The following is a 20,706-nucleotide window of genomic DNA, read 5'->3' as shown; positions in this document are numbered from 1 at the left end:
TATGAAGCATCTTGGAAAGACCGAGACAATTTCTAACATGTCTGCAAGCTTTTTAGACATCTGATTTAAGGCTTCCACATTTAGAAATGCTGGCTGGAATCTCCTGGTGCTTCTGTTTCCTGGTCAGTAAAATGGGAATGCCTTTGTTGCAAGGATGTAAAGTTTAACTGGTTCTTGTCGTAAAGGACATTGGAGTTCTCTGGAATTCCTGATGGAGGTGTTATGTGTTGCAATCAAATGTTTGCCTCATGCTTGCTCTATCACACTTGTATATTGGTTTTCGGAAGTTCTTTTCTCTGGAGCTCTGACCTTGGCAATCAGACCTCAAGAAGGAATGATATTCACACACAGAAATGGCCTAATAATTTGGTGCTGCTCTGCACATCTTGGTGGCAGAGTCAGCTTTTTCAGTGCCGTTCCTATGTCTTTGTGGCAATATTTGTCCTGCTTTAGTTCTTTGTGGGGATCTTTGTTTCAGAACTCCCAGAACCTCTGTCTTCTGTTGTCATTTGGGATCTGTCTCTTTCAGCAGTTGGCCATGGCATGCTGGTAATGAACTCCAAGAAGTGTCCCAAAGGAGCATAAAGGAGCTTTGCTTTTCCATGGCTGATGTTCATTTCTCCCCTGCTCTCCTGCAGAGCTCACATTCTCGATCCCCTTCTCTCTGAGCTGTGCGATGGTGCTTCCCTGGCAGGGCCAACCAATTGTTCATCCGCCTATCCTTTCCCCTTGCTGAGCTTTCACCTTTTGCAAGTTCCCCACCAGATCCAGCTCTGAATAGATTAATCACGTTTCTAGCAGATAAAGATCAGCAGAGCCATCACAGGCGAGGCTAGGCTTGACTCCCTCATGCAGGGTCAGCTAGCGTGTGATGATGTTCTCACCTCAAACTCCAAAACACACCACTCTCCATCAGCTTGTTGAGAGGTGACTTAACACCAGTCCTCTATGGTATACTCTGCTTCCTAGGAAAAAGATTGTTTTTTTAATGGCAGCAGGGTGTTTTCTTTGGGATGTTGTTACGGATGCACGACTAACCAAATCCAACAGGTGTTAAAACTCAGATTTATTCTTCAGTAAAAGTTAGTTAGAAGTCCGGTAACATTTTGTAAAACCACAGGCTCAATGATGTAAAGAGAATTAATACTACACGGCTGACTTAAGCATCCCCAAGATTTAAAGTGATGGCTCAAAACATGCATATCACTCACCTAAAAGCTGAGGGCTCTCTCCCTCGAGGAGTTACCTCGGGCGGTGCCCCAACCTGAGGGGGAGTCCCCGACTGCAGACCCGCTGCTCCGAGAAGGACTGCCAACGTGTCCTCCAGTGGGACCCCGTTTATACCCCTGTCGAATCTGACCTGTGGTCATTTAATTCTATTGGCCAGGAGGGTCACCTCGGTGTACCTGGCGCATCTCGACTGGCCAGTTCAAATTTCAACCTGCAGCCTCCAGGGTTTCCTTCCCCTTCTCCCTTCCTGGAGAAGTTTTGTTTCCTGCTGGCAGGATCGGGGGGGCGAATGTACTGCCACAGATGTAAACCCCTTTGTGGAGAAGGAACATCACAAAAATGTGTCTTGCTTTTGTTAGCAGAAAGTGGTAGGACTTGTGGTGTTGGGTCCTCCATCACAGGCCAATGCCTGAGTAAGTATGACTGTTTCCTGTCATGGTAGAAGGCCGCAGGGTGTCCAAGGAGGGGTCATTTACATTAGCTCAGAGGGCCCCGAGGATGTTTTGTACAAATACCTGTTACATCCAATGCAATGCAGCCATCCTCAGCAGCAAATCCTTGGGAATTTACTTGCGTAAATATAGAGGGATACACTTGTATGTATTTCTGAGTCATGTCCTGTCAGTACTTCCCGCACCAGTTACATGTGTGGGTTAGATAAACAGAGAAAAAAAAAAAAAAAAAGCAGTGAAAAATGGTGTTCTGTAGAAATCTCAGTGACCATGAACTTTAAATGATAAAAGCTCAACAAACAGTCTTCATACAACATTCATATCAAGTGTATGAATCTCTTGCCCTTCCCCATGGCCATTCTGCATCTTGGCTAGAAGAGCACAAGCACTTGGGGAGCTCTGGCCCTCTTTCTGGGACATGCTATAGGGTGTTCTGTAGCTATGGAGAAAGAAAACTATGTTACCTTTTGTCCCTCTTCCCATTCCTCATGATCTTGGTCTTACATGGGGTAGCAGCTGATGCATAAGACCTAGGACAGCTGAATAATTCATTGGCAGGATTGCTGAATTTATGGAGGGGATCAGATGACAGGATAACAGGGTTCTGGACTGGAGGAATAAAGCTCACAATATTGAGTTTTGGATGTTCCAGTTGGTGGTATTGCCAAAAGGGACATGAAAAGCGATCTCATTTCAGTTCAGTGCAGCACGCCAATTAATCCCGGTTAATACACACAATTCTGCTAAATGAATTGCTATCTCAGGTTGCCCATATAAACCCACTAGCAAACTTTTTTCCCTTGTAATTCACTTAGAATGCTGAATAGAAATTCAAAAAGATTTCTTTTTTGCCCTGATGTACTGGACACTGTCTACAGCTAGAGACAAGATATGGTGGGGTGTCGTGGTGATTTTAGTGGCACACAGAAACTCCTCCAAGGCCTGCCTGACATGTCTAATGCACGTGTTCTAGCCTTAAGGAAATGCCAGATTTGGGGTCAGGAAAGTATTTCCATCCAAATCAGATTGGCAGGAACAATTTTTTAACCTTCTGTTGTGCATGGCATGGTCTCCTTTACCAGGGCATGAGGACATGTTCCTGTGAACTGCAGAGGAGAACAATGATGTATTTCATGATGTGGGCAATGGAGGGGATGAGGGTGAATGTCCCTGTGATCTCTCTGGATCAGCCTGTAGTTGTAGAGACTGGGACAGATGGCCTTGGTGGTCCTAATGGGTCCAATAGTCCTGTAGGTGACAAATAGCAGCCTGCCTCTTCCCTGCCTGATGTTTAAAGGATGTCTTCTGCTTTGCTTTCAAAGTTACCTGCATTGTGTGTAAATTTGGTGTCCCCTCCACTGGTTCAATATAGAGCAGCATCCCACTCCCCTCCAGAAGCAACACTTCTGGGCTTTGCACCCTGGGAGTCATCTGCTATGGGAGACATTCCCATCCCTAGGGCTGTGGCAGGTTAAGGGAAGTGATTACCTCCTGCATCCTGGGAGGGGACTCTGTGCGTGTCAGTCACTGCCAACCCTGCAGCGGCACAGCCAGCATGACACTGCCCTTGGCAAGGTGAAGGGTTTTCCTCCTGGGAAATGTTTCAGAAAGCAGCAGTATCTCTGTCCTGGCAGGTAGAGCTCCTCCCTGGCCTCCTGCTAAAACAGGCCATTGTGCATGCGCCTATGAATCACCCTGAGCACATTCAGAAACACAGAGATGTTGTGTCATGTGAACTGAGGGTGCAAGAAAGAAACCAGGGGAGTTTCAGGGACTGGCTGTGCAAGTGGTCAGGAACGAGACAGCTACTTATTATGTGGAGGCCTCGTCTGTGCAGAGGGCTGTATCAGTGTGCAGACCAGCTACATGGGGCATGCACTGAGGATTTCGGCAGTAATCCTCATCACAGGCCAGCGTACTGCAGCGTTCCTCTCTGCTCCCTGTGGAGGAAGTGGGAAGGGTGGTTGGCAGGATCCACACAGCTGCCTCGTGCCTCCTCCAGCTTGTCTCTGCACTCCCACTGCTAGCTTTGTGCTACCCCTTCAAGAAGTCTCTTTATAGCTAAACCACACAGTGACCCCTAAGCCCGTGCATTGGGTGGAGCTTTTTGTGATGTGAGACTGCTCCTGGGAGCCCTCACTTGAAGGACCTCTGTGCTCCTTTGTTTTCTGTTTCAGAGAAAACCTTCGTTGTTTGAGCAGCAGCACGTGGCTGGGGTGGTTGCTGGCATGAATTAAGAAACGCTCCCTCTCTGTCTGTGAGGTTCTAGATTGTGCCCCTGCTTACAGCACGCTTTATGGATGTGGCTCATTTATTTTCTAATGCAACACAGACTAGAGGAAACCTGCAAAAGTCCTTGCTGCCATCTGCTCCCATGTAGGTTTATACAGCAGTTTCTTCAAGACTGTAGCTCTTGGTAACTGTGTTAGGTGTAAACACAACTCATGTATGGTTTGCCTGCTTCTTAGCTCATGCCAGCCAGATCCAAACTAGGAAGAAGGCAGAAGTTTTTCAATGGTGAAGGCAACTCCTCACTGGAGCACTCTATTGTGGGTGATGGTGGCTTCTCTGTTTCTTGATGTCTTTGGACTGAAAATGGATGACCTTCTGGAAGGTACACCTTGCTAGATGCAAATAGTTGGAATCAGTAAGGGAAGAACTGAGACTCAGTTTCACAGCTTGCTTTATGTGTGGGGTGCCAATCTGTTTTGGCCTGAACATCTGAATCTGGGCTTTGGCCCACATCTGAACTCAACAGGATGAGGTGCTTTGGAGAGAGCTAAGCTTTGCTGGGGTTGAGGACCTTTCACCATGTGGCAGCTCCTCAGAGAGAGAAGTGCTTTGCTCCTGCCAAGGGTTAGCACTGATATTGGGCTTTGTGGGGACATGGCCATCCTGGGGTGCAGCTGAGCTCCAGTTTGCTGTGTGAGCAGGAGCTAAGGTCCACTGCATCTGCCTGTACCCCACTAAATAGGCTGCTGCCATATCCTCGCAAGCTCTTCCTTAAGTCTCTTTTGGAGCCTAGGTCTTTAAGCTTGAGGAGATGTGACTCTCTGTGCAGGGATTCCCGTGCAATACCAGCTCTGACAGCTGGACAACAGCTGGTTGCAGATGAGTGCCAGCATTAATAAAGGAGCCTATGTGATGGATTCCCTTATGTAGGGGTCACTAAACAAACAGAGCTTGAGGAAACCCTGCCTTCTCCAGGAGCAAATGCAGCACAAAACCTTGTTCTGACAGGCCAGCAGTGAGTCCTTCTCTGCTGTGATTTGCAGCTAATCCCATGTGCAACAGCCTCAGAAACTGATCTGGTGAGAGCAGCTCCTCTGTGCATCCCTGACCAGCATGCTAGTTGCAAGTGAAACATGGATGTTGAGGAGCAAGATGGTTCCTTGGGGGCCTCCTAAATGATTTTGCAGTGCCTTTTGGGAGAACCTGGAGCAGACTGTGGCAAAGGTCCCATTCTTCATGAACTTGCAGGCAGAGATATGTTGATGTAGGGGATGGGAAAGCTTACCCAGGTCTCTCAGGATGGTCCCAGATGTATTATGTTATGTCTTAAAAGGGCCACGGGAGTGGGAACAGGCCACAGTTTCCACTTTTCTTCATCCATGGGCAGTGTAGCCCTCATAACTGGCTCCTGGCAGGCCCCTGTGCTCATGAGGATAGTGCTTCCCCTCTCCCTGGGACCAGGGTCACCCTTGAACAGGCAGGTTCCCTGTGGGGTCTGAAGGACAGCCTCCCAAAACCCACCAGGCACCCTCTCTTGAAAGCCAGGCTCCTTCTTGGCAGCCGTCAAGCTGCCTCCACATGGGCCACTTTGCTGCAGAGCCTTGTGGGCATACCTAAGGGTACCGAGTGCCAGCAAGGGTGGATCGTCTGTGGTCTCCCGTTCAAGCCCCCATCTCTACAGTCTTCCCTGTCCCCTCCTCTTTGCTCTGGGTCTCCCTGACCCCTCTGTCAGCCTGCTGTCCCTCCCCAGCTTGGCTGTGTGCCACAGCCTGCCCACCCCTCACCAGGACTATGGAGGCTGGAGGCTGGAGCTGGAGGCTGGAAGCCAGACTTGGCCAGAGCAGAGGCAGATGGGAGCTGGTGGATCATCCCCTCCCACTGCTGGAGTGAAGGAGGGCAAGTCACTGACCTCCTAGCAGGAGTGACACAGGAAACCCATAATTACATGCTTGTGACAGCAACGCTGGATCATCTTAATCACGCTGCTGCCATGTCAGAGATGCTGTCTTTTGGGATTAAGGAAAACAAACAAGCTGAAGCGGCACTAGCAGCAGCGGTGGCTCTGTCCAGTGATTGCACGGCACCTCCCAGTGCAGTGGCCCTCCCAGCACTGGCTGGCCCAGTTGTGGGGAGAGTGTGATGGGGGCCAAAGGCCCAGCAAACAAGCTTAGCCCTTCTCCTCCAATTTGGAGGGGAGCCCTTGTGTCCTGCCATGCAGTAACCCTGTTCACTATGCTGGCTATGTTTTTTTCTGGTGATCACTTAACATCTCCACTTTTGCAGTATGAACTTCACTTGAGCAGTTTCCCATCCTCGCCTCCCTAATGAAGTGACTCCACCTCTGTTTCCATCCCCACCTATTGGAAAAAGTCTGAACATCCTTTTCAAAGACAAACTTTACATCACACTGACCTGTCCTGCAGAGCAAATGGAAGTTAGTAATGCTGAGGTCAAACCACTCTTCTGCTACCCTGAGCTAAGCCAGAATAATTTTTCTCCCTTTCAAAAACTTTCCCTGTTTTCATGATACAAAAATGTGGACCAGCATTTTTGTCTGTTGGAAAAAGAAACACACCGCCCCCCCCAGCTTTCCTTTTCCTTTTCCATTTTGAAAGCTTAGTCCTTTCATTAAGATTTGCAGGCCTTCCAGCATTTCTTCTCCCCTCTCCCACTCTCCCCTCCTCAGTGGGAAATTATCCTTCCTCCAAGTTCTCGTGGTGTTACTCCAGCACCATTCCCTCCTCCCTGGGACCTGAGGAGATGCATCAGCCCCATGGCATAGGTGTGCTATGGAAGGACCCAATATATTTCCCAAGGAGAGTCAGCCCAGTTAAAAATCAGAATGGCTCAGCCCCAGGGTAATGCAAGGTTTGTGGGGATGGCTGCCTTGGCAAATGCAGTTAGGGAAGGCAGGGTTTGGGCTAACTCAGCTTTCCCTCCTCCTAGATACAGGGCTCTGCCTGGGGCAGCCCTAATGGGAGAGTCCTGAGGTGGAGGGGACACTGTGGCCTTACTGAGCTTTGCCAGATGGTGTTGTAGTGGGCAAACCCATCACATGTCCTTGGGAGGGTCCCTGTGCCCCCACTAGCCGAAGTCCAGGAAATGCCACTGATGCCAGACAGAACTTCCCTCTTGCAGACAGCCGGGCCAGCACAGGAAACGGACAGTTCTGGTCTTGGGGATAAGCAGGTCCCCGATGCATCCCCAGAGAGAGAGGGGAACGACTCCCAGACTGGGGGCTCCAGGCTTCAACCAGCTCCTAATCCAGTGTACAGCTGAGAGGATCAAGAGATAGAAAGGTTGCTCATTGTAAATCCTTTTGAAGTCGGTTCCAACTCTTTTGCTGGGAACTTGCTGGCCTGCGTGCCAGAGGGGATGCTAAGCCAGGGAGCCATGAGGAGCAGGGGTGTGCCCCCCCGTGGGGCCTTGGGCTTTAAAAAACCACCTGCTCGCCCCAGGGGCCGCTGCTGCCCAAGTGGCACAAAGGCAGCAACAATGATACTGCCAGGGAGGGTGAAAGCATCAAGTTTGGCGAAGCCCCTCTGCTGGAGCCCCCTGGCCCCACAGAAAGGGGACAGGAGGGTCCCCAAACATGTCCAACTGGGACAGCCCAGCTGAGGAGATGGCTGGCGTGGGGGTGGCCGGGTGGGCACAGCTCCAGCCCTGACCCTTTGCAGCTGTGGGTCACAGGACAGCTTGCCGCTGGCTCTGCCCTTACACAAACACACTTTGCTTCCCTTGCCTTTTCTCTTAATGAATTCCTCCTCTCCTGGCTGTTGTTTTTGGCCTCCGTCTGACTCAGTGGTTTTCCTTCTCCAGCATGTGATACAAACACTGCTCGCCGGCTGCTTTCTCCAGGTGATGGACACCTGTAGCTGGCCCTGTGTCCCCAGACAGGTCGGGGTTGGTGATGTTGGGTCATGAAGCCAGTGCCACACTGCAGACTTGCTTTGGTGCTTCCTGGGCTCTCTGTGGAGCACAACAGGCCAATGCATGGGGTTATGAAAGGGGCTCTGCATAAAGAGCCATCACTCCCTGTAGTGAGAGGGACATGGGGATGTAGGAGAGGGAATTGAGATGGCAGCAGTGGGCTTGCTGTGGGGCTGGACCCTCCCTGAGCAGCACAGGCTGGGGAGCTGGAGCAGTGCTGCAGCCCTGTTGCACTTCAGCAAGGCAGGGGTGACTGGAGAGCAGCCACCCCGCATACTGGCCCTTAAAATCCCACACTGACAGCTTGAAGTGTGCAACAAATTGATAGAGTAAGTAAAAATATCAGTAAAGAAAAGCATCCGTATTTAACAGCCCTTCCCCTCCTCCCACACTTCCAACTGCTTACCCTTAAAATTCCTCTCGGGACACAACTGTAAGCTTTTCTCTGAAACCACCAAGACTAGAAACTGCATTTCTTTTTTAGACAAGCCCTGAAAAATTTCTTCATTCAGTGAAAGCAGGGGCTTTAAGGAAAACCTACACTGTCACAAAACCCATCCTAATTTGGGCACCTCTGCCCCCTGACCACGCTCTTCTCTCCCCGTTGCACGGGGCAGGCCCCTTTCCAGATCTCTCCTCCCCAGCCAGTATCTGTCCCTGCTCCCGAGGCCAGTGCTCCCAAATCATGGCCCAGCACTGGCCGGCTGTTGACCCCCACTAGTGCTGCCCGCAGCATCCAGCCTCTCCAGCCCCTCTCCCCAGCCTGTGTTTTTTATCCTCCCTTCTTTTTTCCATGAAAATGCAAAACACACAGCCCAGCTCCCTCATCTCCCCATTCTCAGCCCCATTTTTCCTTCCTTCAGTGTTTCCCGCAAACACAGGTTTTGCACAGTCTCAGAGCGGATGCTGCAGAAATCCCCTTGCATGAAGGTGTAGTGCTGATCACTGCTAAATGGTATCACTTATAAGGGACTCCCCTGGGATGGGGCAAAGCAGGCATAAGGTATAGCATCTATTTCTGGAGGCGCAGAGTAATTTTCCTGACTGGGTGATGCTGAACACCTTGTTTAAAAATAGAAAGAGGAGCCTGAATCAGCAGGTGCAGTAGATGTGAGGTAACCTAGGTAAAAATTTTCCACCTTGCCAGGCACTGGGCACAGACAAAGGGCCACACCTGTGGTTTCACTAAACCATCTCACCTGATCTGGCACCGCTCGTTACTGACTGATGCTGGCAAATTCCAGCCCTGCAAATCCTACCAGGAATTTCTTCCTGTACATATCAGCAGTGCCCTTTGATCTGCTTGTGGATGGAGCAGCCAGGGCTCCCAGGCAGCCCCTGCTTGTCCCCATCCCCAACAGCCCTCCATGCTCCGGGAGGGCTGGGAGGACCGATCGGTGCGGGTCTTCTGCAACAGGAGCTCGGGCTCGGTGTTGACCTTGTCCCATTTATCTGAGTTATGTAAGATCTTCCCGTACAGGCTGCTGGCTACGTGACACGTAACTATTTAGGCCAATGTAGTCTGTGACAAATGTGACGGTTTGGGGGAGGGAAGCGGGTAGGCTTGCGCTGTCTCAGACCCAGGCGGGAAGGGAAACAGCTGGACGCCTTGCAGCAGGGTCGCTACTCAGCTGACACAAATTTCCCTGTCCCGCTGCTTGTGGGAGATGCCCAGTTTCAGCTGAGCTCAGCAGTCCTGCACCCAGGGCCTCTTTTCAGCACAAGAGCTGCTTTAATAAGTCAGCATGTTCCCTCTTGACAATCCTGTTTAGGCAGGAGGGGAGAGAAGACGAGAGGGTAACTCAGAGATCTGGGTCCTTCGCCTCTCCCTTGCGGGTTCAGAGTTGGGCTGGGATTTCCCTGTGGTTCCTTCAGAGGCAGCATAGTTCCTGCTAAAGCTTCAGTTTGCATTTATGCCAAAAGAGCCAGTCCAAAGAGCAGGGGCTGTGGCTGCTCCTTGGGCTTCAGGGTGCAAATCCCTGGCAGCTTTGGAGGCATGAGCTTTGGATGGAGCTGGCAGCGGTTGGGAAGCTGGAACTCCTGGTTAGCATTGCCATGGTTGGAATAAGAGCAGCATGAGGAACTTGCAAGCACAGGGAGCTGTAGATCACAGCGGTGCTGCCACCGGCTTGCCTGCAGAAACTGGTGTTGGACTTCATCCATGTCCTTCTTGCCTGTCTGCCCCATCAGGGAGACATTCATCCCCTTTCTGGGCACTGGCATGGAACAATACATTCCCAGACAAGGCAAGGGCTCTTCTTCTTCTGCCTTTCCCTGTGTCATGCTGAGGGTGCTTCATATGTGACTGTCCAGTGCTTCCAGTAATGCAGTGGTTGACTTCCACCCAGAATGTCCTGAGCCCTTCTGGTATGCCGTACCCCAAGTTAAGAGGCGCTGTCAGACTTCCAGTTTCCATTCTAAGTGCAATGTACTCCTGCCCTCCACATCACAGTGCCCTCAAACAGCAGCAAAAATATTTGGGTGAGGAAGAGTAATGGAGAAAGCACCACTGAGAACAGGTATCAGTCTGGCACCAAAATGAGCTCCTTGCAGGTGCCTTCAGATAGCCATGGCTGTGGTCTGGCATTGTCTCTGCCACCACTCTGCTGCATGACCAGGGGCATATCAGTCTGTCGGGGTCATAGCTTTGGACCCCAGTGCTGGAAGCACAGGGAGCCAGGGTGCATGATGTGCCATGGCTGGGTGCTACTGATCTGCAGAGCCCTGTGGGGGATGCAGGCAGCTTTCTGATACGTGCAGATGCTGCAATAGCATCAGGCGGGATGGCATCTAGGAGATGATGTATATTCATAAGTGGTACCATAAGCATGGCTGATTTTATCATCACCCATAAAGCACTTTCTTCTGGAGGAACATCATCCAAGATATTGCTGCCATTGAGGTTAACAAATAGCTCCCTGGGGTCCCTGGCTTTCTTGGCCATCAGTGGGTAAACATCCAGTCTCGTACTCCCCTTACCCGGCTGTGCTTCAGTGTCCCTGTTACAGTGCATCTGCAAGTCCAATGCATATGAGACCCCTGGCCAGACCCCGGGGCTGGCTGCCCAGGGCATCCTCCCATGCACAGGAGGTTCAGCCCAACTGGGCTAGAAGAGCTCACACCACTGTGAGCTGTTGGTAGCTGTTCCTCCTGCATGGGGTTTTTCTACAAAGGGAACATCTTACAGCATTTGCAGAGCTTCTGTGCCATAACCTGATATCAGCGTGGAGCTAGGCCTTCAGTGGCACTGTTTCTCCTTACCATCCTCAAGACAACTCTTTACCCTGAGACATCAGTTTTGGTAAAGTCAAGGTCATGTCAGCTTTTTTGTTTTTAAATGGTGAAGTGGTTAGGGGAAGCCTATCTGAAATGGGAGACATGGTATTGTAAGAAGTTAATTTATTAATGTAACTTGAATTTACCTGGTAAATAAAGCTGTATAGCCTGAATATAAAAGCGTGTAAGGGGAAGCCAGCTCCCCCATGAGAAGCCTCACTAGCAACAGGGTATTTCTGGGAGGTATTTATGGCAACCCTGGACATGCAAAGCCCCTATAGTGATGCATCATGTCAGATTCAACATTGCTAGAGTCTTGGTCCAGGAGGACAAGTTTCTACATGAGGAAAATCCGCTGCTGCAGAAGACACTGGGTATTTGGAGATAAGATTCTTCCTCAAAGTCCCCCTGCAAGGCCAGCATGGAGGCTCTGCTCTGGACAAAAGGGACTGCTGCATTTGTACCGATGTTGCCATTTCTTTAGTTGTTGAACCCTTCAGTCTTCGAGGCTGCCTGTCAAACAGCTTTCATCAGGACCACATTCTCCTGGGTTGGAATTTGCCTCTGGACAGAGTGAGAACCACTCCCAAATACCACTTGTCCTGATTACGCCCTCCGTGTTGGTGTCACTGGTATTGAGGCTCTGTATGGGGCCTTTCACCTGTGTTTCCCTGCAAGGATATCCCTCCTTGTTTTCCCTCTGGACTGTGGCACCTCTAAAGCAAGTGTCCGTGGAAATTTTTTTTGCCTCTTCTGGATTTGCTGCTTATGGGAGATGGGGAAGGGGCGCTCTGAGCACCCCATGATCAGGGCGGGCTGGGGCTTGCTGGCAGCACTTAGGCAGGATCTCCCTGCTCACCTAATTCATCTACACCACAACCATATGCTGTTATTAGGTGATTATGTTTTGGTATCTTCATTGTGTAATTAGTCATATGCTCGTAAACAATGTAAATAACCCCTAATGAGTTGGTAACTTAATCATTCAGTAATGACTTTGAATGTCAGGAACTGTCCACACAGAGCAGCAGCTACTTTTAAGTATTTTTTTCTTTTCTTTTTCTGTGTTGCAAACCCAGCTAACATCTTTGTTCCTTATTTCTCCTAACACTCTGCAGGCTATTCTGCTCATAAGCCACTTGACTTGAGTGGATTTACTCACCGATTAACCCAGAAAATTTGGCCCCACTGTTTCATGCTACTGCTGATATTTTTTTTTTAAAGAGACATGTAGCAAGTTTCTCTTCTATTTTTCTTTTTAAATTTTATTCTAGTGTTCATAGTCATGGATGGATCCTTGGCCCTATTCTTCTTTGACCTTGCTATTTTTGAAAGTCTTTTTCAGGGTAAATATTTAGGCCAAATTCTTACTTAGGCAGGAGCTGCTCTGCACCTAACAGCAAGGATTTCAAAATCGCCATGGCAAAAACTAAATCTGAAAAAAACCAAACCTAAATCACTTTATTTTTCACACATTTGTTGTTTTTCTTTAAACACATTTCCAGCCCAAAGAGTCACCAAGAAAAGCTTGGGACTGTGAACTCTGAAGGCTTAAAGACTCAGTGGCAGACATGAAAGCTTCAGCTTACCGTGTTGGATTTTAATTTTTTATTTTTAAACAGAGCTCATGAAGTTTTTTGAGTCTGATTTGTGTTTTTGGATGTCTGGGATTGCCATTACTGTGTTCGAATGGTGCTTTACTGTCTTTCTGGTGTGCTTTTTAATCAGTGGTGTTTCCTTCTGCTGCCGACATGGGAAGGGGAGCCCAGACCCCCCGCCAGCTTCCCCCCAGCACTGCCCATCCCCTTGGCCTTTGGCATTTCCTATTGTAGCATTGGAAAAAGAGAGCTCGAGCACTTTTCAGAGTTCAACTTCTAACCATAGCCATGCTCCTACTTTTGTGTAAAATAGACTGTCCCATTCTTTTCCAGATACATTTATGAATTTCTGATACACATCCTTGTCTTTTTTTGATATATTTTTGTATTTCTGGAGTGAGGCTGCCATGATAGATAACCAGAGTAAAGCAGTTCTGTTTGGGAACGACTTTCAAAGCTTCCTAATTAGCTCTCAGTCTGTGTTGGGACAAAGCCACAATATTTCAGCTATTCTGGCAGAGAGAGTGTTGTGTCAAATTTCCATTTTTTGTGTGTGAAATGTGATTTTCAGTCTGAAACTTACATTTTTCAGAGCTGGAATATGAGGGCTACATGCTAGTGTTTGCGCCTAGGGAAATGGCTCGAGAGATGCCCGGATTCAAGCCTCTGCCCAATCTCATTTTGAGCAAAATATCTATCCCTGATCATGCACAATCAGCTATGGGACAGAGCCTGATCCAAGGCTTGAGTGTTCCCTCTGGCACTGACTGCAGGGAGTCTGCTGCTCCTTCCTGCCCGCACCAAGCAAAAAGTGCATGTGCATAGGGGAGGAACAGCTGTGCTGTGTCAGACCAAGGGTTGGTGGAGCCCAGCAGCCTGTCTCCAAAGATGGCTGATAGTGCATGCACAGCAAAGAGCGTTATTTGAAGACAAATGTATAGTGATACGTCTCCTAAATGTTCCCCAGCCTCCCACAATTTGTACTTTGGGGACTTTCTGAGGCAGACCTAGTATCTTTGTTGAGGTTTTTTTCTTTTTCTGTACATTTGTCTTGCTGTTTTTTGAAACCATGTAAACTTGTAGCACCCGCAGCATCCTGTGGCAAGGAGTTCCACAGTGTAACTACCTGTTGTGTAAACCAACACCTCCTACTGCTTGTTTTGCTTGCCACTTTCATTTGATGCCCCTGGTTCTTCTAATGTATGTAAACAATTTCCTTGGATGAGTTTTCACTGAGGCCTACCTGCCTCTCATGCTTTTGGTTGCAAATAAATACACTGTGGTATATTCTCACCCTAAGGAACGGAAGGATGTGTCGTCATTGGGCAGAGGTGTAAGTCTGTCTCTTTTATGTGCCTTCTAGGCTCTTTCACAAAAATCTGGGAGCACAATGCAGCTGTATGAGCTTGAGTTTTTTTGCTGGTGAGTGTGACCAAAAATGCTTGGAGCCTCTATACCTACTGGGGTAATTCTCTGTCTCTGCATATTGGTTTGATATGTCCTCCCATTAAGTGTGGAGACCCCAGTGAAAGCCTGCTCTCAGTAGGTGGCATTTTATATCAAGATGCCTTCTGCCAACAAAGTCTCCCCAGACACAGGCCCTGAGATTGCAATGTATATGATCTAGGACAGCACACAAACACATGCTTAACTTTAATCCACACATGCTTAAGTGCCTTCTGAATCTTTGCTCCATGTTTGTTGTTAGATGTCTGGTAAAGGACCAACAAAATCCAACTGCTGAGTTCCTACTTTACATTCCTCTCCTTGGGCAGCAAAGCCGGCACATACATTGTTTTTGAGAGTCCTCCACATGGCCACTGACACCTAATGCAGGAGCTGCCTGGATGATAACCAGCTTTATTAGCTGTTTTATATAAGCAACAGGCACCCTGGGCGGTGCTGGATCTTGCCTGAGCTGCTCCACAGGCACCCAGCCGCTGGCCTTCTCTAACAGGGCTTCACAGTATCCCCCCAAAACATGCTCCTAGCCAGCCCTGAAAGGCATCCCATGTTGACACAGGAAGATGTTTTTCCTGTGGTTGTAGCTCCCCATCTGCATGCCACCGCACTGGGACGTGCTGCGGGCGGTGTGTTTTGGCAGCAGAGGAGCAGAGCCGTTCCTAGAATGTCAGTGATGCCGTGCTGCAGGTTGCTTGGCCCTACCTGGTGCCGTTTGCGTAATAGAAACTGTCTGTCTGTTATCATGCTGGAGATACGAAGCTGTGATTATGGCAGCTGCAGTAATGCACAGCCTCCCTGCTCGGGTGTGTTAGGCATGCGGCATTTGTTAACGTTCATGTGCTGGGGACACACAGCGCTCAAGAAATTTTAGCATGCTGCTCCATTAGATACTCTACCAGGGAGTGAGTGGTGCCTTGTTGTACCTTGTGTGTGGAGCTGCTGCAAAGGTGTAATGTAGCGTAGACTCTGGCACATGTTGCTGCTTGTGGGTCTTGGCTCTTATAAAGGTATATAATAAATATTATGCTCAGGGTATTGTTTTTTATGGCATCTGAGGCACAGAGTGATTACAGCGAGGCATCCGTGCCCGTGTCCCATTGTGGCACTGGTCTGGCTCGCTTCCCTCAATAATGCGTTTCTTGCGACTCAGGCAAGTGGGAGGTCATTCACAGCTCAGTGCCCACCAGCGTTCCCGGCAGCTTAATTCCCTCATAGAATTTTCCACTCCTTATGTGAGGTGGTTAAAATAGAAAGGGAGAGATGGCAGCACTCTCTGGGATAGGGAGCCAGTGCAGCTCACCAATTTTGGAGTGTGCTGAGGGGTAAGGAGCCAAACAGAGCTGGTTTTCCCATTGCTTCTTGCTGTGGATGTTTTCCATCTGCTGCTGGGGGTGAGCTGCAGATGAGTGGGACTTTGGCAAGGGATAGGGCAGGAAGTGTGTATTGCACAGAAGACTTGACTAAGTGAAGGGGCCTTGGAGTTGGCAGCTAGGGCCAACTTGGTAAGATCTTGGCTAAGTTTCTGGTTACCATGTGGACCAGAGGAGTCATGCCTGCAACCAAGTTAGTAACACTTCCACTCATGTATCTGGGGCATTTCAGCACTGGTCATGTTTTTAAGCAGCCCATTAGTTTATGATTGATTATTTGTCATCTCAAATTTGTCTTGCCTCCTGATGAACTCTCAGGCGTTTATTTCTTGCAAATCCCTAATGCTTCAAAATAAGAGTTAACTTAGTTTTCTAGGGACACATTGATCACCTGATTTATGGTCTTGGATGTTGAGTCCCATGCATCACTCTTGTTACTGGCCTTGGAGGATGAGCCTCATACTTGGAAAGAGGTACCTACTGGAAACAGGATTTGCCACAAAAAGCTACCAGCATCCCTTGCTGTTCTTGCAGATGTTCCCCACAGTAAAAGTCCTTGGCTGGGGCAGTGCAGGGAGGTGAGCACACAGAGGGTGAGAGTGCAGCCAAAGTGAATTCCAATTTCCATTCAAGCAGAAACCTTCAAAGTATTTGGGCCTTTCTAAACAGGAGTGTATTCAACTCTTCCTTATTAAATCAGCAACACAGGAGAATGCCTTGTGTGTTCTCCACGGGGATTCAGCCTCTTCTTGGCCTATTGTCTAAACTTATATCAACGACCTTTTAAAAGAGCAGCTGAAATTCAGTCAGACACAATTAATAGACATTTTGCTTACACTTGACAGACATGCAAGGTAAGAATGAGGATGTCAGCGTGCCGTCCATGTGAACGAGAACTTTGTCATGCTTGGCTGGTTCTGGTGGTATCCTAAACCAAAGGACAAACCACAGCACAAATCCCCAAAATGGTCTAATGCTTCACAAGTGTTTTGAACACCTCCATCTCACAGTGGCTCCCACGCTCGGCACTGCACAGGCCCAGTGGCTGATGTACACACAAAATCCTCTTCAGCAGATGAGGGCCATTGTCTACTGAGTACTGACACCGAGTGGCACCTGGCTACATGGCAAGTGTCAGATGGGCCTGGCTACACGGCACATCTCACTAATTGCTAACAGTTTCCCATATTGTGTGCACGTTGCCAGTACCGATGACCAGACAAAACACTTCCAGACATTTTCAAAGAGTGACTTCTTAAGGTTTAAATACATCAATTCCCACTCTTTATATTGGGTTCTTTATACATGTGAACATTATATATGTGCGTATATATGTATGGATTCCCTTAGATATATGTTATTTACTTACTTCTTTGCATATATTTCTCCAGAAATGAAGACTTTCAAAGTCCTTATCTATTATTGTGCGCTAATTTATTTTTATTATTTTATTATTACAATTTTATTATTGTGTTGCAGTGCCCTGTCAAGTCCACAGTTCCATTCTGGAAATGCTGGTCAAATCTTCACTAACACCAGCCTCCTCCCCAAAGAGAAAACAGTTTAAACGACAAACTCTGAGAGAGAATGTACAAAAGGGAATTGTTTATCTAAGATCATGTGGAAGGACCTGGAGAGCGCTGGGAAAGGGACTCAGGTCTCCTGACCCCCAGACCAGAGCCTTAGCTACTTGACAAAGCCCTGTCTTCCTGAGTGATCCTCCAACTTGGCCTTGAAAGGCTGCAAAAAGGCCCTTCAAAACAAATGAGTATTTGGCAAACAATTTGCATAATGCATTTGTTTGGGAACATTTTGATCCTCTTATGGGCTGCCAGCAAAGCAGATGCAAGGTGGAGTTTTTGATTCATTCACTCATGAGAGAGTGAGGAGTTTGGTCAAGTGAGGATGGGCCTGGCCAGGTGGTCTGTCTGCATGCTAGGATGATGGGGGTTAGGACTTTTTTATCTGCTGGATGAAATACAGACTTTAACTGAGGGTCAGCACAAAGGAAGGAAGTCTGGTTTATTTGCAGGGTATTTTTAAAGCCCATTTTCCGAAGGAAACAATGCCTGTTTGGCTGTCCATCCTTCCCCCTTCAAGTAGCTCTGCAACATGTCAGCCAGTTTCAGCCACATCTGAAAGAGCAGAAGTTTCAAAACCACTAACTTTGTGGCTGTCAGAGTAGAAGAAATGATGCAAACCAGTGATTTCTGAAGGAAAGAGAGGGAGAACCCAGCTGTTGTACCTTCTGTTAGACATCAGCTGGCCACACCATCACCAAGTGTGAATGTGACCTGCCTGCCAGCAGGTATCTAGCTCTAGATTATGCACACCATTATTGTCTCTGGCACGTAATGCAGCAGGTGAAGAGAAGATTTCTGGGGACAAAGGACACCCCCTTTCTCCCAGGAACTCCGGGCTTTCTTAGCCCTGTTGCTCAAAGGGCAGCTTGTTTCCTTTATGTGTGGGCAGTGCTGAGGAATAGCTGAGCTTGGCATTTTGCTGCGAGCCTGGGAGTCCACGTCTCCTGCAGGAGCAAGTTCCAGCATCCAGGGCCAGCTCCACGGCACACTCTGTGTCCCACACACGTTCCTCCCTCCATTGTTTGATGGTGGTCTCAGCCTGCTGGGACACCATTGTCAGCAGTGGCCAAAGTGGATAACGAGCAGAGAGAGAGCTGGGAAGATGGCAAAAGTCTACCGGGAGAGCAATGAATGATGGCCTCAACCACCCAAATAATAACTGGCTGTTTGAAATACCAACTCAAATGAAAACAGGTTGGGCAAGCTTCTGAGAGCGCTCGGGCCAACTATACATTGCTTAGGGCATGCTGAGCACACTGCACACCTTCATTAAGTAAGCATTGGCCATCGGTGTGGTGGGAGAAGCTGTCAGTGCCAGGATGTTCACTCAAAGGCATCCGGGACATCCAGCCCATCTCACTACATGAGCTGTCAGGCACCACTAAGTGAGGACATTCAAGGACTTTCTAAGCGAGAGTTACGTGACTGCATGTCTGAGCCATGGGGACATGTCAGACTGGCCTGGCTACTAGTCCATGAGAGCCTGAGAGTCTGGCTATTAATTTCAGGGACTGGGATCAGATCCATGGTTGGAAGCACATGCTCCCTGCGATGAAGTGACTGCACCCTGGGGCTGCCTTGTGCATGGCCTTTGCGTGTCTCATGTTATCTGACAGTTCAGATAAAAGCCCAATTCCCCTTTAAACTTTTAAGCACTTTATAAGTTATCAGAGGGCTTTAATCTCTTTTTTTCATGAGATAAAGGGCCTTCTAAGCCCCAAACTCTAATTGAGTGGCTTTGGTTGTTTTGTTTTAAGTCCCTCTTCGGAGGAAAGCAGGCCCATCACCCTGAGAAATGCCTTCCAATGTGATCTCAGCTGGAGTAGTGTTCAGCTGTGGTGTTGGGGATGGGCCCAAGCAAAGGCTTTGATTGGTTTGTGCTCACAGAGGAAATCATGGAAAAAGGATGAAGCAAACAGTGGATGCTGATTTATCCACCTCTACACTTTTTTAATTTAGCAGGGGTATAGAAATTTTGTAAAAGCCTGCTGGAGAGTTAGCTGTTGCTGGCCCTACTGTCAAAACTGCCCAGAGATGTTTGCATCTCTGGTTAAGCTGATCCATAGCTACTCATTTAGCAAACTCCTTTTGGACGTGGTGGTTGCACCTTGAGCATTCACTGTGCTCCAAAGGGACATGAACATCAGACAAGAGACAGTGGCCTCAGGAAACCATTTCGGAGTTTGTAGTTGAGCACATCTGCACCACCCAAAGGATTCCCCTCATGGCAAGGGACAGAAGGATCCTACGGCACCTGCACTTCCACTCAGAGCAGCTGGTATTTCAAGCAGGCTTACACAGAGCTGCTCATGAGTGAACTGATGCCTGGGAGCTGTCTGTGGGAATTATCTGATGAATAGTTTCATAGAACAAACAACAGAGATTGAAAGAGAGAGAGGGATGAGAGAGTCAGAAAAAGAGATGTCTGAAACAGGGTGAGATGCAGCAGGAAGAAATTACTCTGCAAGGAATTACGTGGTGGGGACTCAGCAAAGAGTATTATTCAGACCCTGTTCCCCAGGATGGAGGGAAGGCTCTTCTAGTCCCACCTCTTTCATCCTCAGAAATTGCCCCAGGCCTCCTACACAGTCATCCAGATTTACAGCCTTCAGTGTAACAAACTGGTTGCTGTGATGGCAGCTCCCAGGACTCAGGGCAGGCTGAGAATGAGCGCAGTCGCTGTGTCAGGATAACCATTTGTAACCCCTGCAGAGAGGCTGGACAGCCTGCACAATGCAAGGCTTATGTTGCAGGAAGCTCCCAGTCCTATGCCAGGTCTCAGAGGAAGACATAGACAGGGAATAGCAGTCATCAAAAGACATGGATGAAGCGTTGGTGGGTGCTAGCATTAACTCAGGCCAGGAAGAAGCAGTCCATGCTTGGGATTTTACATGGCCCAACAAGACATTGTCACCCTGGAGTCAGACTCTGAACAACAGAGGATAAAATCACTAAGATGTCCGAAAGCCATCATAGTGGTGTGCAGAACATGGCACATGTCCTCCAGCATGCCCCATGTCCTCAGGGAAACTAGCAGGGGACCAAACTACCCCTGTGCTGTGAATTAACAGGAACAGGCTCACATAGGCAGGAGAGCACTGCTCACAGAACGAAAACAGCCACACTGTCAGAGACTTGATCCTGATCCTTATTGCAAACCTAGGAAACACCCTCAAGAGTAGGGAATTAAAGTCTGTGACTTTAATGGATGCTAGAAACCAAGGATGCAGCACCAATACTGGTTTTACAATTTTCCCCAGCTCCCCACTCTTCCGCTAATCCCTTGCTATTTGCCTGGCAAGAACTTCTGCCTCTACTTATTATATGGAAACTAACAGCCTTTACCCCTCTCCCTTGGTAATATTTCCTGCTGCTGTGGATGCACTAACAATCCCCCTTTCCTTCAAAACAGCTAGCTGATTGACACACTGAAGTTAAACTTGGAATGCTTGTTTGCAGTCTGTACTTAGCTTGAGGTTTGATGTGTCTCTTTCAGACCTAAAGAAGAGCTCAAGCTGCTGACAGCTTGTCTGTCTTTTCCCAAATACCTCAGTTGGTCTAATTAGAAAAC

Source organism: Aquila chrysaetos, chromosome 13 (assembly GCF_900496995.4).
Source record: "Aquila chrysaetos chrysaetos chromosome 13, bAquChr1.4, whole genome shotgun sequence".
In the NCBI taxonomy this organism is placed as follows: Eukaryota; Metazoa; Chordata; class Aves; order Accipitriformes; family Accipitridae; genus Aquila; species Aquila chrysaetos.
Note: the sequence above shows the minus strand (reverse complement) of the source record.